Consider the following 24,771-nt stretch of genomic DNA (forward strand, 5'->3'; position numbering starts at 1 on the left):
GGCCCATCTAGTCCAGAACCCTGTTCTCGCAACGGCCAACCAGATGGCTCTGGGAAACCAGCAAGCAGGATTCAAGCGCAAGAGCCCTGTTCCCTCCAGCGGTTTCCTGCAACTGATATTCAGAAGCAATGTTGCCTCCAAATGTGGACTTCTAGGGCTGCAAACACATTATATCTTTAAAGCCATATTCCATGCCCCCTCCAAAGAATGCTAGGAGCTGCAGTCTTTGGCTTGCAGAGCTACAATCCCCAGCACCCTTAACAAACTACAGTTCCCAGGGTTCTTTGACAGCCTGCTTTAAAAGGTACGGTGTGTACGCAGCTCTAGTTATCAAACTGAAAGCCACCATTTGCAAAGAGGGCAGTGGGAGCCACAATAACTCTCATGCTATCAGCATGGGGCTCTTTCTCCTATTTGCCTAAGGCACAGGTTTCTCTGTTCAGTTTGTGGCCAAGCCTACAAGCTCTAGCACCCATTAATGAGAGAGACCCTCGCTTTCCTTACACGCAACAAATGCTTCAAGTGAGCCACAGGAATTTTTGCATCACGCTGGTGTGAACCCTCACTGCTTGCCGTTTGCAGGTTGTGTACCAGCGGAGATCGCCGAAGAATGCGTCTAAACCAGCTCTGCACAGATCTGCTTGCCACACAAGAGCAGCTTCCGCATGGTTGTGGTCGCATTTCAAGAAGACGCACGTACATGGCTAAGGCTGACAAGCGTGGCGGATCAAGCAGGGCAGGCAGGGGCAATTTTGCATCTGTCCAGCATCAAGCAAGCCATTTCCCCCAAAAGAATGCAGCATTGTCGGAACCGCAGCAAGCAACTAGGCCCCATTTGCTTCCAGCATTTGAAGCTGGGAAGGGAACCCCAGAGTCTTGGCTCCCGGCCTGTTCCAAAACGACACACAAGACCCACCTTATGCAGAAGTGCAGGCGGAATCCAAATGTCCTGACACCAAGCCTCCCCACACTCCGCAAACCCACAAGACCTTATTCGTCTCTGTAAAGCTGAAGTCCCAGGTCTTTAACTACAAAAAAAAAGCAACAAACCCCAACAACCCTCTTCTCCTCTAATCCAGCCTTGCAAACGAATCTGGAAAAACTTACAAGCCCAGGGAACTTTTTTACTAGCCTGACAGCAATGTACCTAAGTTAGACCACACGTAAGAGGAATGTAGGCAGTCTGAAGTGAGGAAGTTGTTTCAACCCAAGGGCCACATTCCTTCATTGACAACTTTCCAGGGGCCACTGCCCACAGGCAAACATGGGCAGTGGATTTAGTCTTCCATGTCTACCAGGGATGGGAGCTCACTGACCTCCAGATGTTGCTGAACTACAGCTCCCATCATCCCAATCCACTGGCTTTGCTGGCTCAGGGCTGATGAGAGTTGTAGTCCAATAGCATCTGGAGGTCCACAAGTTCCACATTCTTGCTTTTCACAGAATTGTAGAGTTGGAAGGGGGATCATCTAGTCCACCCCCCTGCAATGCATGAATATGCAGCTGCCTCATACAGGGATCGAACCTGCAACCTTGGCATTATCAGCACCATGCTCTAACCAATCGAGCTATCCAATCTGGTGGTGGTGTTTTTTGTACAGTAGGTTATAACCATGCAAAAGCCGGAGCTTTCTACACACACATACAACATTAAGGCAAGCAAGAGTCTTTATCCCAGCTCAATTATACATTCCCGCCAAGCGAAAGCACGTGACGAGGGTGTGACACAGAACTTAGAAAACAAAACAAAAGCTTTCCCATTCTTAGTCAGGGCAGCACCTAAACATTTTGATTTGGGTGCCTAGGACAACATTTTTCAGGCATGTTAACAGCAACAAATTTAACGGGATTTTTTGGGATGTCTCTACATTAAAATCTTAAACTAGTTGCAATCCTTTTAAAAGGTGAATCTAGGCAGGCAGTACAGCGGATGGCCAATCTGTACAGTACCTTGACCATGTCATCAAAGACAGCAGGGGGTTTGCATATTTAACTGCTTCCCACCGAAAAACATTTTAACTCTACACATCAGTCACATCATACAACTCATGCTAGACTGTGCCACTTCAGACCACAGCTTGGAGAATCTCCTGCCCCCGGTAAAATAAATCCCTGCACACAAAAATCTAGTATGTCAGAGGGGTGGCTAAAAGTTTGCCTCAGTGTCGACACATTCAAATACACAGAGGTGACTATTTCCCCATCTCCCATCCGCTGTTTGTTTGAATTAGGTCTGTCACAATTATCAGAACCTTGGAAATGGCAGCTCCAAGAGCACAAGGAACATGCAACGCAGATGTTCCGGCCGCCTTCCCCAAACTGCTGTTCCCAGGGATCTCTGAAGCAGTCTGAGAGTAGCACCAGCTTCAAATTGGTTTACATGTGTTTCATAGACAAAAGGTGTTAGCAAACTAAGGTGCTTCCACAAGAGAACTTTAAATTGCTTTCTGACCTTCCTCGCCTCTGCAATGATGACACACGTCACCCAGCAATTCACAAGTCACAGAACTTTTTTTGTGCCCTCAGTGACACCATCTCAACAGTCAAGGCTGGCAGTTCCACTGATGGCAACATAGCAGTATTTTATATATGTACATTATATATATGTATATAAGCGAAACATCACAATTACAGCCTAAGTCATAAGACTGACAAATCAATAAGGCATTTTTATAATTTATAAAGCAATATTTTTAAAAAACTTAAAAAATAAGCAAAGCACTATACCAGGCATCCTCAAACTTTGCCCTTCATACGTTTTTTGAGACTACAATTCCCATCATCCCTGACCACTGGTCCTGCTAAGCTAGGGATCATGGGAGTTGTAGGCCAAAAACATCTGGAGGGCTGAGTTTGAGGAAGCCTGCGCTATACAGTCATACCTTGGATCTCAAACGCCTTGGTTCCCAAACAAATTGGCTCCTGATCGAAGTGAGTGCTCCGGTTTTCGAACCTTTTTTTTGGAAGCCGAACATCCAACGGGGCTTCCGCGGCTTCTGATTGGCTGCAGGAGGTTCCTGCCGCATCGGAAGCCACGCTTTGGTTTCTGAACGTTCTGGAAGTCGAACGGACTTCTGGAACAGATTCTGTTTGACTTCCAAGGTACGACTGTATTAAGTCTACACACTCTCTTCTCCCTGCCCAATGACTCATAATCTTTCACTCTGTTCAGTTCGTTAAAGTACACAAACACATCCATCATACAGGAGGACCCTGATCTAACAGAAATACCTACAACAGAGCTATACTTTAACCTATTAGTTATTAAATTAAACCTGTGACCCATCCTTCCGTCGAGTGATATTCAAGGCGGTCACCAATAACAGCACAATAGCAGCTTTTTTAGTTGATTCAAAGGGGCTTTTTAATTTTTTTAAAAAAACTTTAACTGAATGAAAGTAGTTCCAGGGTGGAAGGAATCAAATGGTGCTAGCTTCACTGACACAACAACACTTGTTGTTCCATATTTCCCTCTGCTGCGGCCATGTCGAATGGACAGTTTGGGTAGGGGAGGAGTCAAATGGCACTTGGCCTTAGCTAGGCTGCAGGAGGGGCCTCATGGTCTCATCTTTCCTTCTGAGAGAACATACACTTGGGATGCTATATTCACGCAAGCACTGCCCATGGGCGTAGTCAGGATTTATGTTGAGGGGGGAGGCCAGAACCTCAGTCAGGTATTTTTATTGATTTACTTGATTTGGCGAGGGGGGGGGGGAGAACAACACTGGAGGAAAGACAAGAGTCAAACAGGCAACAATGGGCATCCCCAAAAATCAGAAGATGTGCCCAAACACATCTTAAAACTGAATAGCTACACCAATTAAGGGGCGCTAATTTAAAATTTAAGATGGTCATTCTCCACCGCAGTTGCACAGAGTATCAACTGCATCCACGGATTTTAGGCAAGGGAATGAAAAACACACACACACACTGGGGGACAAACCTGATATGGTCTATTCAGCTGCATGCATGCATTCTCAGAATGTCCCCTTGCAAAATAGGCAAAGCTTCTTATTTCTACTTTACAGAGTTGCCCCAAGCTCCTGGCTGAAGGCTGGATTTGAATCCAGGCCTCTTCTAATATTTATCCTAAGGAGGCAGGGATGTGGCTAAAGAGATTTGAATGAGAACAGGTAGAGTTGCAAGCCTGGATGGCAGGGGTTCCACTGGCTGCTCCTTAGAGGATGGGGGAGAATTGGCAAGGGGAGTTGTTTTGAAGGAGGGGGGGCGCTGAGTCACCAAGTTTTTAGATTCTGTCTTCTAATGCTACTTGCCTAGAGTGCTCTGCTCCTGAGAGAACAACCCCCACCCCACTCAACAAATAAAGCAGAATGCATAGGTGGAGGAAACTGCTGGGGGGGGGGGGGAGGCAGCAGCAAAAAAACCCCAACCCACCCACACCAGGGCATAGACAGATGGAGACTCTCTGCCCATCTCATTACCACCTGCACCACCTGATCAACAAGGACAAATTAGAAGGAATTAGCAGGGTTTAGCTAAGCCCATGCTAACAATAAGGGGTAATTAACCACCAATTGGCCAGCCTGCGAGGAGCTGGTGGGGGCAGGGCGTCTTGTACACACAGAGACCCGAAACAGGCGAACACACACGTCTCAAGCCCCATTCCCAGGTCATACACATCCAAACGTTTCCTGAAGTTCTACTCCTGTACAGCCACTTCGTGCAAGACTTCCACCTGGGCAAAAAGAAGGGTAGAGAAGTTCTCTACTGCTGGTCCTATGTGCATGCACCAGGAAGTGAGATCAAACGAATTCAGTGGACGCACAGGATCTCACCATTAAGGAGCCTGAAGTTGAAGTTAGTTTGTGGGGGAAATGTATTTAATACAGAGTGTCACAAAGCCTCTTTTTTTGGTGTGTGTATTTAGGAGGGGGAGAGACTTCAGGTCCTTAAAGGTAAAGGTAAAGGGACCCCTGACCATTAGGTCCAGTCGTGGCCGACTCTGGGGTTGCGGCACTCATCTCGCTTTATTGGCCGAGGGAGCCCGCGTGCAGCTTCTGGGTCATGTGGCCAGCATGACTAAGCTGCTTCTGGCGAACCAGAGCAGCGCACGGAAACAGCGTTTAACTTCCCGCTGGAGCGGTACCTATTTATCTGCTTGCACTTTGACGTGCTTTCAAACTGCTAGGCTGGCAGGAGCAGGGACCGAGCAACGGGCGCTCACCCCGTCGCAGGGATTCGAACCGCCGACCTTCTGATCGGCAAGTCCTAGGCTCTGTGGTTTAACCCACAGTGCCACCCACGTCCCATTTTCAGGTCCTTATCCAGCTTATTTATGCACTTCATAGAATTATAGAGTTGGTCCAACCCCCTGCAATGCAGGAATTTTTTGCCCAACATGGGGCTCGACCCTGAGATTAATGGATGGGAGTTAGGAACCTTCATTTATACAGTGAACAGCAGCGCACAGGACAGACCTCCACATTCAACACTTCATTTATTTTCACTCTGACTGCATTAAAAACTGGAAACATGGTAGTGTTCAACCACCCTGAGTATATGAACAGTCTTTTTTGGGGGAGGTGGGGAGGCGGTGGTGGAACTCCAGCAGGGGAAGCACCTCTTGCAGGTTATCAAATTTGCTTCCTTCAGGTAAACAAAATTATGGGATGCAGCTTTTGCTGGAGTACACCATCTCAGGCTGGGAAATCGGACATTTAAAAGCCTCCAACATTAAACAGAGAGAGAGAGAGAGAGAGAGCAGTTCTGCCAGGCTATTTTCTATGCACAGGGAATCTCTCTGTCTTTTAAATGGGAGGTTATTCAAACATGCAGCACCCCCACCCCCCGCCGCCCTTTGCAGCTGGAAATGGTACAGCATCGTACCAGTTGCATCACCCGATGCTGCTGAATGTATACAGTTTAGCTCTGCATCCCACACTGACTCCTCCTTCCGTCTAATGAAGATGGAGCCGTTGCAGGCTGGACGTTCCCCACAAATGAAGGTTCAGTGTCATCAATCTGAGTGTGCCCTTTCCATTTTTTATGAGACTTTCCCCGATTTAACAGGAATGGTGTAGTCCTTCTTCCACCTTATCAGGGAGCCAAAAGGTGCTTAGGAGAGGAGGAGGAGGAGCAAGAGGAGAACTGGACAGCAAGCAGTGAGAAACTCAACTGGGGTCAGAAAAATGTATTTCTAGTTGCCTGTTTTAACAGAGCCAACCCATTTAAACAACCAGAGCTGAGCAGAATGCATGGTGCATGTCCTTAAGACTCTAGGCATTAACACCTACAGCGATTTCTTGCCCAGACTATCTTGGTTGAGGCTGAATGCATATTAGGAGAGAATTGGGGGAAGTGCATGAGTAGGTAGAGATTAAAGAGCTTGTATGTCCAAAAGAAACCCAAAGGAGAAGGCGGAGGGGGAGGGGGGGACTTTTCCACTGAAGATGGGGAGGGGGTGCTGTTGCTTGACTGTGACAAATCCAAGCCCTTTGCCAGTGTCCCCATCTAAAGCCTCTCCACCCTGCAAGGAGTGGCATGCAGCCAGGCCCAGGCAGTTCCTTGTCCAGCCAATTCGGAAGATGTTTAATTAAGCCTAAGTGCTTGGAAAAGCAGGGAGGGGGTGGAGAGGAGAAAAGGGCAGTCAATGCAGCACAATCCACCACAGAGCATCTGTTGCGGGAGGCCACCGTGGCTCCCACGTAAACTTGAGCCAGGGCCCACACACCCTCTTCTGTGCACAGTGCAGGCACGCAGTTGCGCAAAGACACACACACACAGAGAGAGAGAGAGAGAGAGAGAGAGAGAATGAGTAAGCCTTGCAAGAGAGCTCAGCTGCAAGAAGGAAGGAGTTAAATGTACCTGACTTGTCCCCCTTCCATGTTCCTTTGCACACTAGGGCTCTTCCCAACACCCCTGCGTTCCACACAAATGGGATTTCCCCCCCCCCCCAAAAGAAAACACGCCAAAACAATGCTCAAAATATTTGCTTATCCAGATGAGCAGGGACAGGCAAAGCTCCTCTGAAATTTAGGTGTGTAAATTGAAAGTCGCTTTTTTAAAACGAGCAAGCCCCCCCCCCAAAAAAACCCCACCCTTGTGATGATTAAAATTCTCATGGAATGCAAAGCTTCTGTGAAATTTGGAAGTTGCATTTTCTGAAAATAAACAACTTGACAATAGAAACCCTCATTGAGGCGGTGGGGGTTGGGGAAGCGTAACTACAGTATGCAATTTGGTTTGGAGGTGGGAAATCCAAATGAGGCACATACCAAATCAACACGGGGGAAATCCACTTGCAGGTTTCTCTTGCGGGAGCCTCACTGAAAGGGGAGGCAGAGCTGGGCAAGTGCTCACCGCAGCTGAGCTTGCACAGCAGACCGTTCTGTTTCTGCCCCACAGGACACCATCTGTCCTGGCTCCCATCCCATCACCCTTAATGTCACCCCAAACCCACTGCAGCCGTCTCGCTTCACACACAGCAGCCACGACGTGGAGCAATGTGGGTTGAACTCCGTGTGGCAGTAGAAACAAGAAACCTGACCTTCAAATTAGGGACGGGGTCTCATTCTGCCCCAAATACAATCCAAGGTCTGAACCCTGTGTATGATGGAAGGGGAGCCATTTTAGGGGTAGACTCGGAATATTCTGGAAACTGGATGAGGCGGTCGTTGTGCGGCCTGACAGATACCCCTGGGCCAGCTGCCTACCATCCTCCCCAAGAAGGCAAATAACTCATGGCCGTTCAGTGAGGGTGTCAAAGCCTTCCTCTTCACCTTGGAGCTAGGATGCTGGCATCCATTATCTCCACAGGTGCCCTGTGCTTAGGAGCATGTCAGTTATGGGGAAGATCTCTGCCTCTGGGTCTGGCCGCTTTGGGGCTGGGAGGCAGTGGCCCTCAGTGCCCTTGACCATTCAGCATCGAAACAAACCTCTGGTTTTCCCTCCAATTTGGGGAATTAAAGCCAGAGTTGGCCATTTTGGCACCACGTGACACTGTTTGGGCTACCATCATTTTTTTTTTTTCTTTTACCCACAAGCTCCCTCAGAGCCATGTTACATCATGGCGTTGAGCATTTCTGAGGGAATTTCTGCTGGAAATACACGGCAGCTCTCTGTTGTCTCGAGAAAAACTGCCATCGCTGGTGGGAGAAGCGTCAGCACTGTGAATATGGAGGTGAAAAAAGCTGGTTCTGTGCCAAAATCCATCCTCCAATGTCTCAAAAGTTATCTTCCCTTTGGAAAGAGGTTTCTGTTTTTCTGCCTCATTCGGAGGGCATCTAAGAACTGCGCTGGCTGAAGGGTTTTGAACTCAGAGGTGGCCAAGTGTGATGCATGAGGGGTTTTCTTTCTTTCTTTCCGATAAACATTTATCCAGCACATTGCAGATTCCCTGGCTGCCCACACTTTCAGCTCACGGGAAGAATTAACTCATGGTGTCTTGCCCCTGGGCTGCAGGGTCCAGGCCACTGGAGAGATGATTTGCAGAATGAAATAAAAGGGCATCTTCAAAGGTAAATTAAGAACACCAAAAGCCCTCCACAGTGGAATTTCACCAAAACATTTCTCCCTTCCTTTTGATAATTTTCAAATGCAATTTCTTCTATCGCTAACTGATGGGAGAGTGGTTGGCAGGGGGAGGGAAATGAAGGAGAAAATTTCAGCACAGCTCTAGGAAAGAAACAAAATGCACCACTGGTGTATACTTTTCACCTTCACAAAAAAACCTTTTCAAGCCAAATGTTTGCTATTAATTAATTTTCAGCTCAACAACTGTGTGGACCTGTGGCACAGCCATTCCCAGAATTCCCTGGGAAGAGGTACTGATTGTAAAGCCACTTTGGGAACTGTAGTTCCATGAGGGGAACAGGGGCTTCCTAACAAATGCCAGCACCTTTAACGAACTACAGCTCCCAGAATGCTTTGGGGGAAGGTGGTGTCATAGTGGTGTAAAGTGGTTTAGCGGAGAAGCTAAGAGACTGAGCAACAAGTCCTTGGGTTCAAATCTCACCACACGCTCTCTCTTTCAGACTCAGTCCACTGCCGCCTGCAATATAGGAGACAATGCCACTAACCTATCTTATAAGTAAAGATTGCAACTGCATAATGTAGGCGAAGAAGCACTTTGCATGCTTGAAAGTGCTAATCAAAAATAGTGCGTTATTTATTAGCAACACTGATAAAATAGTTGCATGGTAAGGGGTGTGATTGCTTTTAATTTTTTGTTTTCCCATTCACTCCAACTAAAATCTCCAATGTAAATATGGGCATGAAAGCCCCAGTCCAAATTATGACTGCAGTGGGGACAAAGGTTTTTTTAAAAAACAACAACGACAACATGGCCCCCATGTCACGGTACCAATTTACACCTACGATTTACTTTTAGACAGTTGCCACTCATACAATTAGCAATTGTGCGAATGGCTTTCTTTATAAATGGATTCTTTATGCCCTTTGTGAAAGTCTGCCTCCCAGACAGCTAGGCCCGATCATCCGCGTCAATTGCTACTTCCCCTGCTTACTTGTGAGTAAGTGCTGTCTAGGACTGTCATTTTAGTTTTCATTGTTGCTTTTTTTAAAAAGAGATTTAATACAGCAACTAATTCCAATAACATCAAAAGCGGGCCACTTCCCAAAACACAAGAGATGCAAATCATTTCCTATAAAAGCACATAGAATTCCTTCTGTGCCAAATAACCAGAGGGTTTCAAGCTGGAGAAAAGAGACAAACAGATAAACACACACACACACAAACTATATAAATATATGTACAAACACTCGTATATAATCCAGTTCACAGAGCATGTCACATAACTGACGCCTGCAGATTTAGTGTCTGGAATGATGGCCAACGCTCTTGCGGATCTGAAGGTCAGCGTGACTTCCAAGATTCTCCTGCACAGCACACAAACACCGGCTATCGCTAGAATCGAAGCCATTAAAATGCTGTGTGGTCAAAATACATAATTTCAGAGATTACATACACACACACACACACTCCAATTCTATACTTCATCCGCACAGCAGCATGCACGTTATTGAGTAGGGAACATCAACTGGGGTACTCCAGGGTCAAATACTGCAACCTCAAAAGCATGGGAACAGAGGAAGCTGTTTTATACTGAATCTATCTAGCTCAGTATTGTGTGTTCTGACTAACAGTGGCTCTCTAGCATTGTAGGGAGGGAATTTTTCCCAGCCCTACCTAGGGGTGCTGGGGGGAATGAACCAGGGACCTTCTGCATGCAAAGCAAATGGTTTACCACTGAGCACACACCTCCTGCACACACACACCCCAAGCAGTTGCCAACTATGTTAGAAATTCAAATATACAGTATAATCTAATCGCTAAAAGGCGCCTTAAACCTAGGTTACGGTCGCCACAATGGAATGTCTAGGCACATTTCTTTTCCAATGAAGTTCGTTATTAGAATTATTTTTATTCACATCATTCCTATACCGCTTTATATTTTAAAGAACAAATCTCAAAGCAGTTTGCAACACATTAAAACTTCAAATGAAACAATCCAGAATGAAAAGAATTTCAAGTTTCAAGGAAAATATTTCAGATCCTTCTCTAAGTGACATTCTGCTTTCCCTAGTTCACCTGGCGCCTGGCTAATTTCTAACACTGACTGCAAACCTGGAGGCAAAAGGAAGCATGCTGAATGACTGGTGCACATGGCAACGGGCCTTCCTGGTGGTTTGTTCTGCAAGGTGGTGGGGCAGGAGGCTCATAGTGTCTCTTCTGTAAAAAATAGGTGATGACCAAGTCCACTTACTGAACACCTCTAGCATTTGCAAGCTAACCTTTTGTGGAACTGTTCGGGAGAAGTGGAAACCTGGATGAGCCCTAAATTAGGTTCTTTAATTTCAATGGGTCTACTCAAGAGTAAAACCGAATAGCCGATTCCTTCAGGGTCAGTGCAACCCTATCTAAAACTGGTTGCAAACCTCCGTTTGCATTAGTGGTCTTCCCAACCAACGGTACTTCCATCTTATCTGGATTAAGTTTCAAGATATTTGCCCTGCCATCCCACCCCAACTCTGCCTCCCTGGGATTAGCAAATGGAAAGGAGTTGAGTGTTCTCTGCACGCTGGTGGTGACAGTTCATCTCAAACCTCTGGATGACTTCTAGAGATTTCACATAGATGTTTCAGAACGCATGAGGGGAAGGCTGGAACCCTGAGGCAGCCACCCCAACAGCCATGGGGGTGCAACATCACCTTTCAGATCCAGCCCTCCAGAAAGGTCAGAGGCACTGTAGCACCATGCCTCATAGGAACATAGGAAGCTACCTTGCACAGAGTCAGGTCACTGGTCCATCTAGCTCAGCATCGCCCACACTGACCAGTAGCAGCTCATGAAGGCTTTAGACAATAGACAATGGAGCAGGAGGAGCAGATCCTCTGCAACAAGAGTTATGGTCCTCCCTCAAACATAGAGGGATACTACAGCTCCTCCTCATGTTACTCCAGCAGCACAGTCTAGATACCATGATTGATAGCCAGGGCAGGGGAGAGAACCCTAATATAATAAATATTGCACCTGCACGGAAAATTACTGGATAGCACATCCTCATCAGACCGCGGCAACCACCGGCTGCTAAAGGGTTATGGGGCTAGGCCACCGTCACTGGAGCACAGGAAGGAAGAATCAGCGAGAGCGGTTCTGTCAGGAGTCGTTCTGGCACGTAGACAAAACTGTGCTTCGTTTCTCAGGCTCCAGATTCTCTAGGTCTCAGTTCTGCCTGCACATCATCCTCGCCTCTGCCAAGAAAGCTGGCCTTCTTCTTAACCCAAGATTCACGAGAGGTTATTCTGGCTCCTTGGCAGAGAAGGGAAAGTGCTCTGCCCATGTTCAGAGGGAAAGTGCTCTGCCCATGTTCAGAGGCTCCCTTTTTCCTTCTTCTTAGGGAGAAGGGAAGCACATCTCTGCACCACCCTTCGCAAGTAGGTTCCAGGGCTTTTAGCCTTGGCCAGGCTCCAAGTTCAAATTAAGCCCCGAACGAAACAGAAAATTTGTCACTGCAGGAGATAAACTGGCTCCCCTTTTCCAGCCGTTTAAACAACCCTCTTAACATGCAACCGCCTGGCTGGCTCCCAGTTCCCACCATCCCTGCACCCAGCAAGGATTTTTCCTGCTGACTCAGGACTTCTGCAGCTGCAAAACAAGCCACGGCCGAAGTCCAGGGCTGAGAGGGAGCCAAGCTGCACCTGGAAACAAAGTGGTGGCCGAAGGAGGGTGTGTGTGTGTGTGTGTGTGTGTAGCAGGGGAACCCTGCTGCGATATTGTAGTGTGGCATAACACACACAGAGAGACACACACAAGGGAGCAAAGAAGCAACTTGGGATAGATGCGTGGGGGTGTTTGCATGCTGCAATAAGAAGAATCCATGTGCCTATAATAAATCTCGGAGATTATAAACAGCAGTGCAAGGGAGGAGGTTGGGGTTGGTTATAAGGTTGCAGCTGAAATTTACTGGCAGCAATGAGATAAGTGGGGAGGACCGAGACTAACGGGATAATAAGCAAATGGGTTCCTTCCCCCTGCCACAGCATGTGGGGGAAGGAAAGGGAAATGATTTCTATACACCACCAGTTAGTATCTCCTCTTCCGGTTTGCAGAGAATCTCAGGCTCCTCTCTGAGAAAGTAAGTTTCTAGACCTCAAGGTTGAGCAAGCAAACTTTTGAGTGTGCATCGTCAATGCCCGGCAGAATATTTGAAACTAGATGAGGTGCAGAAACAGGATTTATTTATGTCACTCATTCCCTAAAATGAATAGGATTTGTTAATGCTTACACCTCAACTCCCACATCATGTTGTAAGGCATTGCACAGTCTTTCACTATGTTTAAGGCTGTCAACGATGTCATATGCCATTAGTTCTTTCTGGGATCTGGCTTGAAGATTACTATTACGGTTATTATTGACTAAATTTCTATCCGAAGATCACGTATAAAAAACACAAAAATACATATTATAATAACAAACAAAAATGACACATACATACACCTCTCTCACACACAGTTTAAAAGGCCAAAGATGGTTTGATTAGCCCAAGGCCTGTAAGAAGAGGAATGTTTTTGCCTGGTGCCTAAAGACATGTAACAAAGGCACCAGGCAAGCCTCCCTGGGGAAAGGATTCTTCAAGTGGGGAGCCACCACAGAAAAGGCCTGTTTTCGTGTTGCCGCTCTCCGGACCTCTCCTGCAAGAGGCACACAAAGAAGGGTCTCAGATGGTGATTGCAGGGTCCAGGTCGGTTCATATGGAGAGAGGCAGCCCTTGATCTTCTGCACTAGTCAATTTCTCTCTCTCTCTCTCTCTCTCTCTCTCTCACACACACACACACACACACACACAAATCCCTATGCACAACCTGCTGTTCACAATCAAATTCCTTCCATCTCAAAACTAGATTCTTTTAATAATAATAAAAAAGTCAACTCCCCTTTACAAAATGCACATTTAAAATAATGGCTCTTGCATATCAGCATGAATATCCACCCAAATAAATAAATAAATCATAAGCCAATTAAGTCTCAAATCCTATTGACATATTACCGAGGACTAAGCTCCACTAAATACGGTGGGTCTTACTTCCAAGTAAACATGCATAAGATTTCTCTGGAAGTCCAGAATAATACGAGCAATTTCCAAAAGCCTTGGTCAGGATACCGTTTATCTAATCCCAGGCATCGAAAATAATCAAAGCCAGGCTTTCATTCAAAGGTTTTGTTTCACCACGAGGGCTAGAAGCTTTCAGTCTTTTTTTTTTTTTAAAAAAAGAAAAGTCGAAAGATGTGCAATGAACACACAGGAAACTCTTAGGCTTAACATTCTGCGGCCCAAATGGAGAAGAGACATGAAACCATCACAAACCACCATGCCAAAGGCCGCGTTGTGAAGCTTAACACAATGGCCACTTCCTGCACCAGCCATTTCCACAACCTGTCAGCTTAGTGGCCTAAAGTGGATCAGGCAGGTAAGATGCTTTAGAGGAAGCTCGCTCACTTCAGCAATTAGCAATAAGCAGACCAAACCGAGAGCCAAAGGAACAGGTACAAGGTACAGGATGACTAGTCAGCCAGAAGCACTCCATGGAAAGATTTAGGGCAGCCTTCTCCTACGTGGTGCCTTCCAGATGTTTTTGCACTACAACAGCTGTGCTGTCTGGGGCTAATGGGACTTAATAGTCCCAGACATCTTGGAGGGCTCCAGGTTGAAGAAGGCTGATTTAAGAGCTCTCCAAGCAGGTAAGAAACCAAACACAACTCATCACTACAATGCTGCGATTGTTGACAGGAGGCTTCCAAGACTCAGAAGCTAACTCTATCACCAGCCTGCAGTTCACAGAATCAAGCTTCTCAAGAAACTGAATTTTCAGTAGTTCATCTTCCAATGGGATACATGCTATCATCAGCCAGAAACGCCCTTCTGCATTTGATTTGACATCTTTCTGTAGGGCCTACAAGACGGAGCTGTTCCGACTGGCCTTCAGCTTAGACTCACTCTGACCCCTTATATGGGATTTGGTATATAAATTTTCCCTTGGCTTTTTTGCTGGCCCATGTAGGACCAGCATGGATAGCTGGCTCGGGTGAATATCTGATGTTTCCTCCCTTTATGGTCTTGATTTATAGGCTACTACTGGAATGAGACTGCATTTTAAGATGTATTTTAAGATGTATTTTAAGCCGTATTTTAATTGTTTGTTTGTTTGTTGTTGGGTTTTTTGTTTTTCTTTACTGTTACGTTTTATTGTAATTCATATTTGGTGTTAGCTACCCTGAGCCCAGCCCTGGCCAGGGAGGGTGGGGTATAAATAAATTATTATTATTATTATTATTATTATTATTAGTCAGAACAAATGGGCCAGCCCTTGTGAAAAAGAATCAATGGACGCAAATCTGACAACAGAAATGGCAATACTATAAACCAGTGGTTTTCAACCAGTGTGCCGTGGCACCCTGGGATGCCTTGAATGATGATCGGGGTAGCATGAGTAACACTGGTCTCTGTCCCTCTTTCTTTCCTGCCCTCCTCCTCTGATGCCCTCTTGCGTCTCTGCCTCCCAAAGGTTTGCACAGCTGTTTGTTGCAGCAGCCCCGGCTACAAGCTCCCCAGGTGAATGGTGTCTCTGGAGCCGGCCAAGGGTTGTTTCCCAGGCTCCTGTGGGGCAGTGTGAGGAGGTACCTATCTTTGGGGCGGGGGGGGGGCAGCTCAGAGACCAGGGGTGGCAGCAGTGGCTGCCCAGAGGAGAGAGGAGAAGAGAGGAGAGGAGAGGAGAGGAGAGGAGAGGAGAGGAGAGGAGAGGAGGCTGAGGGGACACTCCACAAGGAAGGGTGTTCAAAAAGGGTTGAGAGGCTACCAGTTCTGCAGGCAAGGGGTGACATATCTGGGCTCCTTAGCCTCACAAGGGTGCCGCAGAAAGAATATAGTTGGTCAATGGAGCCATGGATCCAAAAAGATTGAAAACCTCTGCTATAAACAGAAACTTGGCAGGAGACATTTCAAGCTACCAGGCCACCCTCTTACTAATCTTAAAGATGGTCGCCCTTGAACAATGGAACTTGAAAGCAAAGTCCCAATGCTTACAGTTAATCAAGGAATTAAATTCCATTCATTTGGTTCTGAACAGAGACAAAAGATATTAATTTCTAAGTAGATTTCTGTTATTACCTATCATTGCTGTTCTGAAGGGTCACTGTGCTTTCTTTTTCATGCATTCAAGTTCTAATTGCGTGTGCTTTTTGCGTTTCATTTCCCTCTGACCTAACTACTTACAAACCCTCCCACTCATATGGAAATATAGCTTGCAACTGAGAAGGACACTTTGTGTATCTGATGAAGTGGGCTTTATTTCACAAAAGCTTATGCCGTAATAATTGTGTTATAGTCTTTAAGATGCTACAAGATTCTTTGTTGCTTTTGCTGCAACACAGGCCAACATGGCTAACACTCTGAATATTTCAACTGTGTGTATCCCCCTTTTTGCAAATATAGGTTTTTAAAACACACCAGGTTTGCATCCAACCTTAGTCATGCTTAGAGTGCATCTGCTGAAATCAGGACACGACTAATTTAAGTTCGGTTAAATTCAATGGGTCTAATTCTGAGAACTTAGGCCTTGTCCACACTTCCAGGAGCTGTGTCTATACATGCAGCACAAAAGGATTTCCAGGTCCATGTCTGAGTGGGTTTTTAAAAAATTATGATTCCATCACTTTCCCCAGGAAAACCAGCATTTTATCACTGGATCGGAGCAAACTGCAACCAGGTTTTTCATGGATTGCGGTTGGTTCCGATTCAGTGGTAAAGTGCAGATTTTCCCTGGGACAGTGGCGGAAGGAAAAAAGAATCGCTTGGACATGGACTTGGAAATCCCACACCTGTGCTTAGGAAGCTCAGCACAAAAGGAAGTGTGCATGGATACAGTTCCCGTGGACAATACAGTGATACCTTGGTTCTCAAAAGGCTTAGTTGTTGAACAAATTGGCTCCCAAACGCCTCAAACCCAGAAGTGTGTGTTCCGGTCTGTGAACGTTTTTCGGAAGCCGAACGTCCGACGTGGCTTCTGCTTCAGTGCAGGAAGCTCCTGCAGTCAATCGGAAGTCACGCCTTGGTTTTCGAATGGTTTCAGGAGTCAAACGGACTCCAGGTATGGATTAAGTTCAAGAACCAAGGTACCACTGTACCTACAGAAATGGCAAGATGCCGGAGAGGTATAATGTTTAAAAGATTTCCATAGTTTCAGTGCCCTTCCCAGGACCCACAAAAACAAAACACTGATATGCAAAAATGAGAAATTTTTCCAATCTGCATGACATATATGTAAGATATACATTTAAAGATGTGTCATGCCACTTTAAACAATCATGGCTCCCTTCAAAAATACCTGGGAACTGCGGTTTCTTAAGGGTGCTCCCATTCCTCTCACAAAGCTACAGTTCCCAGAGTTTCCATGGAAGAGGGATTGACTGTGAAACCACTCTGGGAATTGTAGCTCTATGAGGGGAATGGGAGCACCCTTGACAAACCGGAGTTCCCAGGATGCTTTGGGGGAAGCCATCATTGTTTAAAGTAGTATGATACCACTTTATATGTATAGTGCAGAAGGGGCCTTAATTCCCCAGGCGGCTTTTTAGACTGCCCCCTCCGTTCCAAAAACAAAACTAAGGGGAGGGGAGACTCAGAAGAGAGAAGACAAACTCTAGAAGAGCAGCTGCAACTCGTGTGGCATCCTCAAGACTAAGGCCATTTGCACACGAGACGGCGACAAACGAAACAGAAAAAATGACAGATGTTGCAAAAGGAATCAGATTGTCCACTCCCGTTGCACCGCAACGTAAGCCCAAACCAATTTAAACCTTGTGTGCAAAAACCCCACTCACTGACTGCAGCACAAGCCTTCCTAGGGAAAAGTCCACACCACTGTATATTAATATGGAAAAGGGTCTCAGGTGCCAAACCCACCAGGGCACGCTAAAGGAACCAGATATATTCATGGCATAAAGGGCCAAGGAGAGGGGGATACAGATGATGGCATTGAAATATTTTAAAAGCACACCAGGGGGAAAAAAGACTAGTTGCAGTTTTCAGTAAGAAGCCAAGTGTTTCATTTTTTTAAAAAAAAAAACCTCAGGAAAAAACGTTCTTCCATGGCCTGCTAATGTCTCACCTGGAGTAACTGCTGCAATCTCCTCTCCTCCTTCTACTGTATCACTTTGGACCAGGCACGTCTCTCGATCCATCACTCTGATGCCCAAATCATTCATCTCTCTCGTTGCTCTGATAACATGATGCCCCTCCTCACATCCCTACACAGGCTTCCTGTCTGCTCCCATGGGAACACAGGAAGTTGCTTTACATGATAGCAGAGTGTCCGTCCAACCCAGTACAGTGGTACCTCGGGTTACAAACACTTTGGGTTACAGACTCCGCTAACCCAGAAGTAGTACCTCGGGTTAAGAACTTCAACTCAGGATGAGAACAGAAATCACGCGCCGACGGCACAGCGGCAGCAGGAGGCCCCATTAGCTAAAGTGGTACCTCAGGTTAAGAACGGTTTCAGGTTAAGAACGGACCTCTGGAACAAATTAAGTTCGTAACCAGAGGTACCACTGTACAATTTACGCTCACTGGCAGAAGCTTTCCAGGTGTGTTTCATGAATCAACTGCTGCAAAAAAATTAAAATAAATTGGACCGGGTGCTGCATGTAAACCACACAATGTCACTGAATTATGATCCCTCACCCAGATCCAGCACAAGATTATTGGCCCCAACTTCAAAGTCTTCAATGCCCCTGCATACCAATATCTCCCCATTCTTATATCCTGATGTGTCTCTGTCCATGACCATTGCACCTCCAGCTCCACCATCCTCAGTCATCTGAAGGTCTCCGTATGCTTGTCATTGTCCCCTTGCTCATGCATAGAACTGCCTCCTTGGGCTGCTCTATGGCCTCTCCTTACCTTGAACAGACCTCTCCAGGGGCAAGGGGCAATTCCCAGAACTACCTGGAGATGCCAGGGATCAAATCTGGGAGCTCCTGCATGCAAAGCCACGAAGCACTGGCCCTCAAAAACCACTTCTCTTATGAAGGCCTTGGCAGAACCCCAAAGCTTCTATATCCTTCTGCAACTAGTCCTAGGTACCTGAATTTCTTGTACATCCTCCCCCTCTTTCATTTCTCCTGTGTCATATTTTAAATTGTAAGCTCCTTGGGGGCAAGGTTCAGTTGACTTGCACTCTCTGAAAAGCACTGTGCGCACTGATGTTGCTGTAGGAATAATAAATTACAGGGCGGTAGATATGGGTTGGGCATTAGGGAAGAACATTCCACCTTTCAGAGAAGTCCAGCCCTAGGACAAGCAGTCTTGCGAAGGAAGGTCAGAGGTGGGGAACGAGTGGCCCTCCAGATGTTGCAGGACCACAACATCCCCAGCCACTGACCACGCTGTCTGGAGTGATGGGAGTTCCGCAACATCTGGAGGGCCACAGATTATACATCCCCACAAATAGCAAGAGGCACCTCTTTCCATAGCTGGTTTTCCAAGCCAGGGCTGCTATCTGCTGGAGATGGTTCAGGGTGTGTGGGGGGCTTAGGGCAAAGGGATCTGATGAGATCCCTTCCAACTGGAGTGGTTCTGTAAGCTTCTTTACTCAACTGGGGAACCACTACTTCTCTTCTCAATCCCACCCCCAGACTGCAGCATGATCAAGGCTGCCAACCAGCACCCATCTGGCAAGCAGACAGACAGAAGAAGGGGGGGGGGGAATGGAGTTATAGGGAATGGCGTTAAGTGACCTGCGTGAGGATTCAGCCCTGCTTAGGTTTAATCCAGAGAACACTTTGCAGAGGGTAGGGACAACGCAAGCTGATTAACAAAAAAAAAATCAAAAAAAAAATCAGCAACATCTGGCAAGAGGGAGGATGAGTGACAGGATTGGGGGGGAAGGCTAGGCGTAAGTGTTTGCATGATCTTGCAGATGTGTCGGTGGGCGGGAACATTTGCACGCATGGGTGCGGTTGCAATGCTAGAGACTCTCATTTGCTCTCTCTCTCTCTTTTAAAAAAGTTTTCACCCTACCTTGCAGTCCAAAAAACAGGCCCTCAAGATGGCAAAAGCTAACACACAGCATTGACTATAAATACAACAATGCGCAGGAAAAAAGAGAAGATTTAAACCGCAAGAGCACCCACCTTCTTAAAAAAATAAATAAATCAGATAAGAACTATGAAGACCACAGGGTGTTTTCCACCACCCTCTCAATATCACCCTCTCCTTGGGATGCAAATTCCACAAGGATAAGCCCCCGCATTAAGGTGACCCAACTCCCTGTGGCCCCTCATATAAAGGCAGGACCTTTAGACTTTTGAGCAGGATTTATAACTATTTCCCATCAGGCAGATCCACTTTTAAGCCCAGCACTTTTAGAACCTCTCTGACACTCTCCTGCATCTGTGGGTTGCAGAGGAAGATGGTAATAAAAATACAGTATGTCTTTCCAGGAAGCTTGTCTGCCATGACAAGAGAGCAAGGGTGGGACTGTGGTCAGAGTGTTGGACTAGGACCTGGGAGACAAGGGTTCAAACCCAACTCAGCCATGAAGCTCACTGGGTGATCTTCAGCCCACCTCACAGGGCTGTTGTGAGGACACCAGGGGAGAAATGCATTTGTTGCCTTGAGCAACCTGGAGGACAGGTGGGATTTAAAATGCAGTTAACAAAATGTGAACACAAGTGACTGATTTCTCCAAATCAGAGTTCCTAATAAGGTTCTTTAACACCATTGCCTTGGGATTCCACACAAACAAAGCATTCCTGAATGTACCCCGGCTGCCCGATAGCTGAGGACTTTAAAGGTTAAAACCAGCAGGCTGAATTTGCTCCTGGAAGCTCACTTCACTGCAAGCTAAGCGTACCACTTTACGCACATGTGATATACGCTCTCTGCAGCCAACTCCAGTTAGCAATCCAGCCGTCATCTACTGGACCGGCTGAAGTTTCCCAAAAAATTCTTCAAAGGCACCTCACGCAAAGCGATGTTACGGTAATCTGATCTAGATGTTATCAAGGAATGTGCCACAGTGGCCAAGTCTTAGCGCATGCCGAAAGCGCATGGCAACAACACGTTTGCTAACGCGGGCAGTTATGTGCTGGCAACATGCGTGGCTCCTTCTAGAAGTGGAGCCACGATAGCAGGCATGTTTCTGCCCCAGCCAGCATGTCCACATACACCAAGACCAAGATGGAAGGGCACCCTTGTTAGATTAAAAAAAACCCCTATTTTGTTCCTGGTGTACTCGAGCAGGGAATGAAAAAGCAAAATATTAGAAGGCAACTCTTCCTTCTAATTAATGCGCAGTAGCGTTTATCACATTTTACCCCCCAGATTTCTAAGGAAACCTGAGCAGACGTACTCAATGTCACTTGGAGAGCTTTGTAGCTGAGCAAGGATTTCAACCTGGGAAGTCCAAAACACACGTTAACAACTGCACACCCACTTCCTTCAATATGCTTCAAAAGGGACAATGAAGTCTTTATTAATGTGCAAATGTGCCTATAATCAACTAAATCACACGAGTGGCGGGCAGCCCTATAAAGCCATAGTTCAGTGGTAGCACATCTGCTGTGCATGAGTAAGGTGCCAGGCTCCATCTTCAACTAGGGCTGGGGAAAAGACCCAACTCTACTCACTTCCAGGTATTTTTCTGCAAGAGTTGCTTCCTAAAATTCTGTGAGTTGTCCACTCTACTCACACATCTGAAATAAGTTTGCTTTTAAACAGTGGTGTGCGGTATTAATCTCTTCCCCAGGAAAAAATCCAGTACTAAATTTTTCCACGGATTCCCACTCTCTTTTTTAGAAACGTATTTTCCTCATAGTAACATAATGAACTAACACAATAAAAGTAAAATGGAAAGTGGAAAGGACATAATACTGTACTACTCAATTTTTTAAAATCTGCAATTAACGTTTCGCCCCGGTTATTCTTCCAAGGACACATATTCATGCACACAGCTATTCAACATATGTTGAAACAGTTTTCAGTGCCTTCCTCCTTTTTCTTAAAATCTAAATAACATTAGGGAAGTGTATGCTACTGAACTAACATGTCTTAAAATATTTACAAATATCCCAATAAAAATAATTTCTAGGTTAAAGCTTTGCACTTGTTTTGAGTATAAAACTTAATGTGCAATAAATGCCATTTATAGATCCTGCCCCCTTCCCCCTTAAATCAAATTATTTCAGATAAACTACTTTTGGCTACCAGAACAACTTTTCAGATATTTTATACTGCACATGAAATTAGCATGACATATTTCTAATTATGCACATGAAATATGAGGCTGCAATCATGAAAACAGCCAATTAGTGAGCAAGAGCCACTGAACAAAACAGGACTTATTTCAAAGTAGACATGCATAGGATTACACTGTGCACCAAACAAACATGCTATATCTCTGGGCATCAGAATATGGAAATCCCGTATTATTGCTTTTAGAGTATGGAAAGAGTAAGCATTACTTACCCCCATAGGAGACCACATCGTGTGTTTCTGGCACTGACCTGGACATCGCTTCTACATGGAAGGAGGTAAACCCAGGATAGATACTCATTCAGAAAAACAACGGGTAGCCTCCTCAGAGGCTGCTGCATTTGCTTTTGGAGCATCTGAATAATTCAAGCTCCCTCAGTGTACAGGTGTGGCAGAAATATCCAACCACAGCAGAGACTGATGGTAAGGAATCAAGGCCAGAGCAATCAATCACACAGAGAGACAAGAGGCAGCCTAATCTGTGAGCAGGTGGGAGCTTTCAGTTCTCTTATGGTGCAATGGTGTGCCTCATCGCACTGTTTGGAACTCATTCCGCTATTACTACCAAGACTAGAAAACCAGCTTAAAAATATTTACAATTAAATATGAAAAGAACTCTGGGTCTGATAGTTCCACAAAGCTGCCAGGGACCTCCAGCAGACAGTTATCAACACCTTTGATCGAACTTCAGTTCCAGGGGTTCCTTAGGTCACAGCAGTCATGGAAAAACAATTTTGAATTTCTAGTTTCCATGTTGCGAGGATAAAATGGGGAAGGGGGAAATCATGCACACCACCTTGAGCTACTTGGAAGAGGGGTGGGATATAAATAAAACAATAAACAAATAAACACTTAATGTGTGTGTGTGTGCGTGCATACATCTATATGTACACATACACACATCATACAGACAAATGTGTATGCCTAGTAGCAGCTGGACATGTCAGCAGGTGATATACCTTGCTGCAAGGCCCAACAGGTTTGCATGGATGGCAATCAATATAACAAAAGTCAAATGTGCACCTGCTCTGTGCAGGTTTAATCTGGGCATTTTAAAATGTGTGCAGAGAGACAAGGGGAAAATAAATTCAGCCTCCTTTTGTAGGAGAGCCTGTGCCATCACTCTCTGCCCACCTAAGTGCCTTTCTAGCTGAAGACACAAACAGATGTCTGCCTGGGTTTGAGTAAATGTTCCAGCAAATGCATAGATCTATGGTTTGTGGGTGAACAGAAGGCTCACCACCTCTGAGGACAGAATGCTCTCTTCCATGAACCCCCCCCAGGTAAAATGAATCAGGCAGCCATATATATATCTGGATTCTGGACCAGCCTTTCTCAACCTTGGGTGCCTAGATGTTGTTGGACTACAACTCCCATCATTCCTAGCCGGCATGGGCAGTGGTCAGGAATGATGGGAGTTGTGGTTCAAGAGCATCTGGGGAGCCAAGGTGGAGATCTGGACCATCACATCTATGCAGATTGTAAACATTTGGGCAATTTATTGCAGCACCTGCAACTTGCGTCTATTTTTGTGGGGGGGGAGAGGCTGGCTGAAAACATTGATTTTGGACGTTTTGTATGCTTAATCCCAAACCTTTCATTTCTCACCATCGTATCTTCCAATATCTCTCCAAAACAATTCAGACTACAGGTTTCACCCCACACAAAATGAACACCCGGATTTTAGGTTCCAGAGTCCAGCAAGCAAGAGTGAGCTAGCAAAAAGGCCGGTAGTTGCCTGCACGCATCTGTATGGGAATCTTGACTGCCTCTGAGCGAATGTCACGACCAGGGCAAACCCTGGACGCCGCCAGCACGTTCAAGAGATCCAAAACCAAGGATAAGGCAAAGGGACATACAGAATAAATACCTGTGCGAAAACGGGTGTGCAAACGAACGTGCAAATAAATACGTACTTGTTCCCTGGGCACATGCTCCCCCAAAGAGGATCTATCTTGAGCCCCTCCATTAGCAAACCCAACTGGAATCCAAAGCATTTAGGGACAGCAGCTGCTGAGACTGCCAGCAGCTCTGGTTCGGACGGAGGATGCCACAAGGATGACATAAGCAAAGGAAACGGAGTGTGGTCCCTGGAGTGGGAGAGACACTGAGTCACTCGCAGTGCCTGTCCCCACAACAAATCCACGGCCCGGGGTTACCCAACAGTATCACGTCAGGTCTCTCAAAGCAGAGCCCAAGAACACCGAGGCGCCAGGGGAGGTCACGCCAGATGTATGTCCAAGAATGCCTCGCCCTGCAACACACACTCCCATCGGCATGGTGACAGGACAAGCTATTGTGAAACAGACACGTCTCCTTGCAAGAGGTGAAGAGAGAGAGAGACCGCAATATAAAGCAAAAAAACACAAAAGGGCCAGGTCACGTGGCTTGCCAGCGCGTCCCTCCGATTCCAAGAACATCAAGCGAAAAGAGGAACTCCCTCCGCTTGGGCCTGTGACAGGCGGGCCCGACGATTGATCCGGAAAACAGCTGACCTATATCTGGAGGTCATGAACTGACGGCATAGGGCTCTCTCTCTCTCTGGGCTAGCATGAGTCAAGGCAGGCTGGGAGAAGGAATCGATCCTTTGGGTTCGGAGAGCGAGCTTTCGGTCTCTTCACGTAGAAGGCAGTTTTCACAACGAGGTTGAGATTTCCAAAATGCCCACAAACTATGCTGGATTAGGCGAAATGTGGAATTTATCCAGGCTGTGTTGCTTGCTAGGTGGACGCCCAAAAAAAGAATGCTTTCGTACATTAAAAAAAACAAAAACCTTTCCTTTTTTTTCTCCAGGCACATTCATGTAACCAAGGTTCTGCTCCTTTTCAAATCTGGCTGCTGCTAATTTTTACGGAATTCCAAAGTCCGCACACAACAGTGAGTGGCTCGGTCAGTAGATCATCAGACTCGTAATCTCAGGGTTGTGGGTTCAAGCCCCACATTGGGCAAAATACTGGGTTGGACTAGATGTCCCTTC

General features: G+C 46.2%; 1 protein-coding gene across 2 annotated transcripts in view; it reads right to left on the reverse strand.

The window, feature by feature from the left end:
* THRA (thyroid hormone receptor alpha) overlaps nucleotides 1-24,771 on the reverse strand; it is a 117,080-nt gene that overhangs the window by 70,948 nt on the left and 21,361 nt on the right. The window contains exon 1 of one of the 2 annotated variants that reach the window (XM_083408741.1): nucleotides 22,008-22,058. The exons of the other annotated variant lie outside the window; for it this stretch is intronic. The gene's annotated coding sequence lies outside the window, so the exon portion shown is untranslated. Of the gene's footprint in view, nucleotides 1-22,007; nucleotides 22,059-24,771 lie in introns of those variants that run through there. 2 annotated transcript variants of the gene reach the window in all.

This window comes from Podarcis tiliguerta (genome assembly GCF_965153285.1).
Source record: "Podarcis tiliguerta genome assembly, chromosome: 13".
NCBI lineage: Eukaryota > Metazoa > Chordata > Lepidosauria > Squamata > Lacertidae > Podarcis > Podarcis tiliguerta.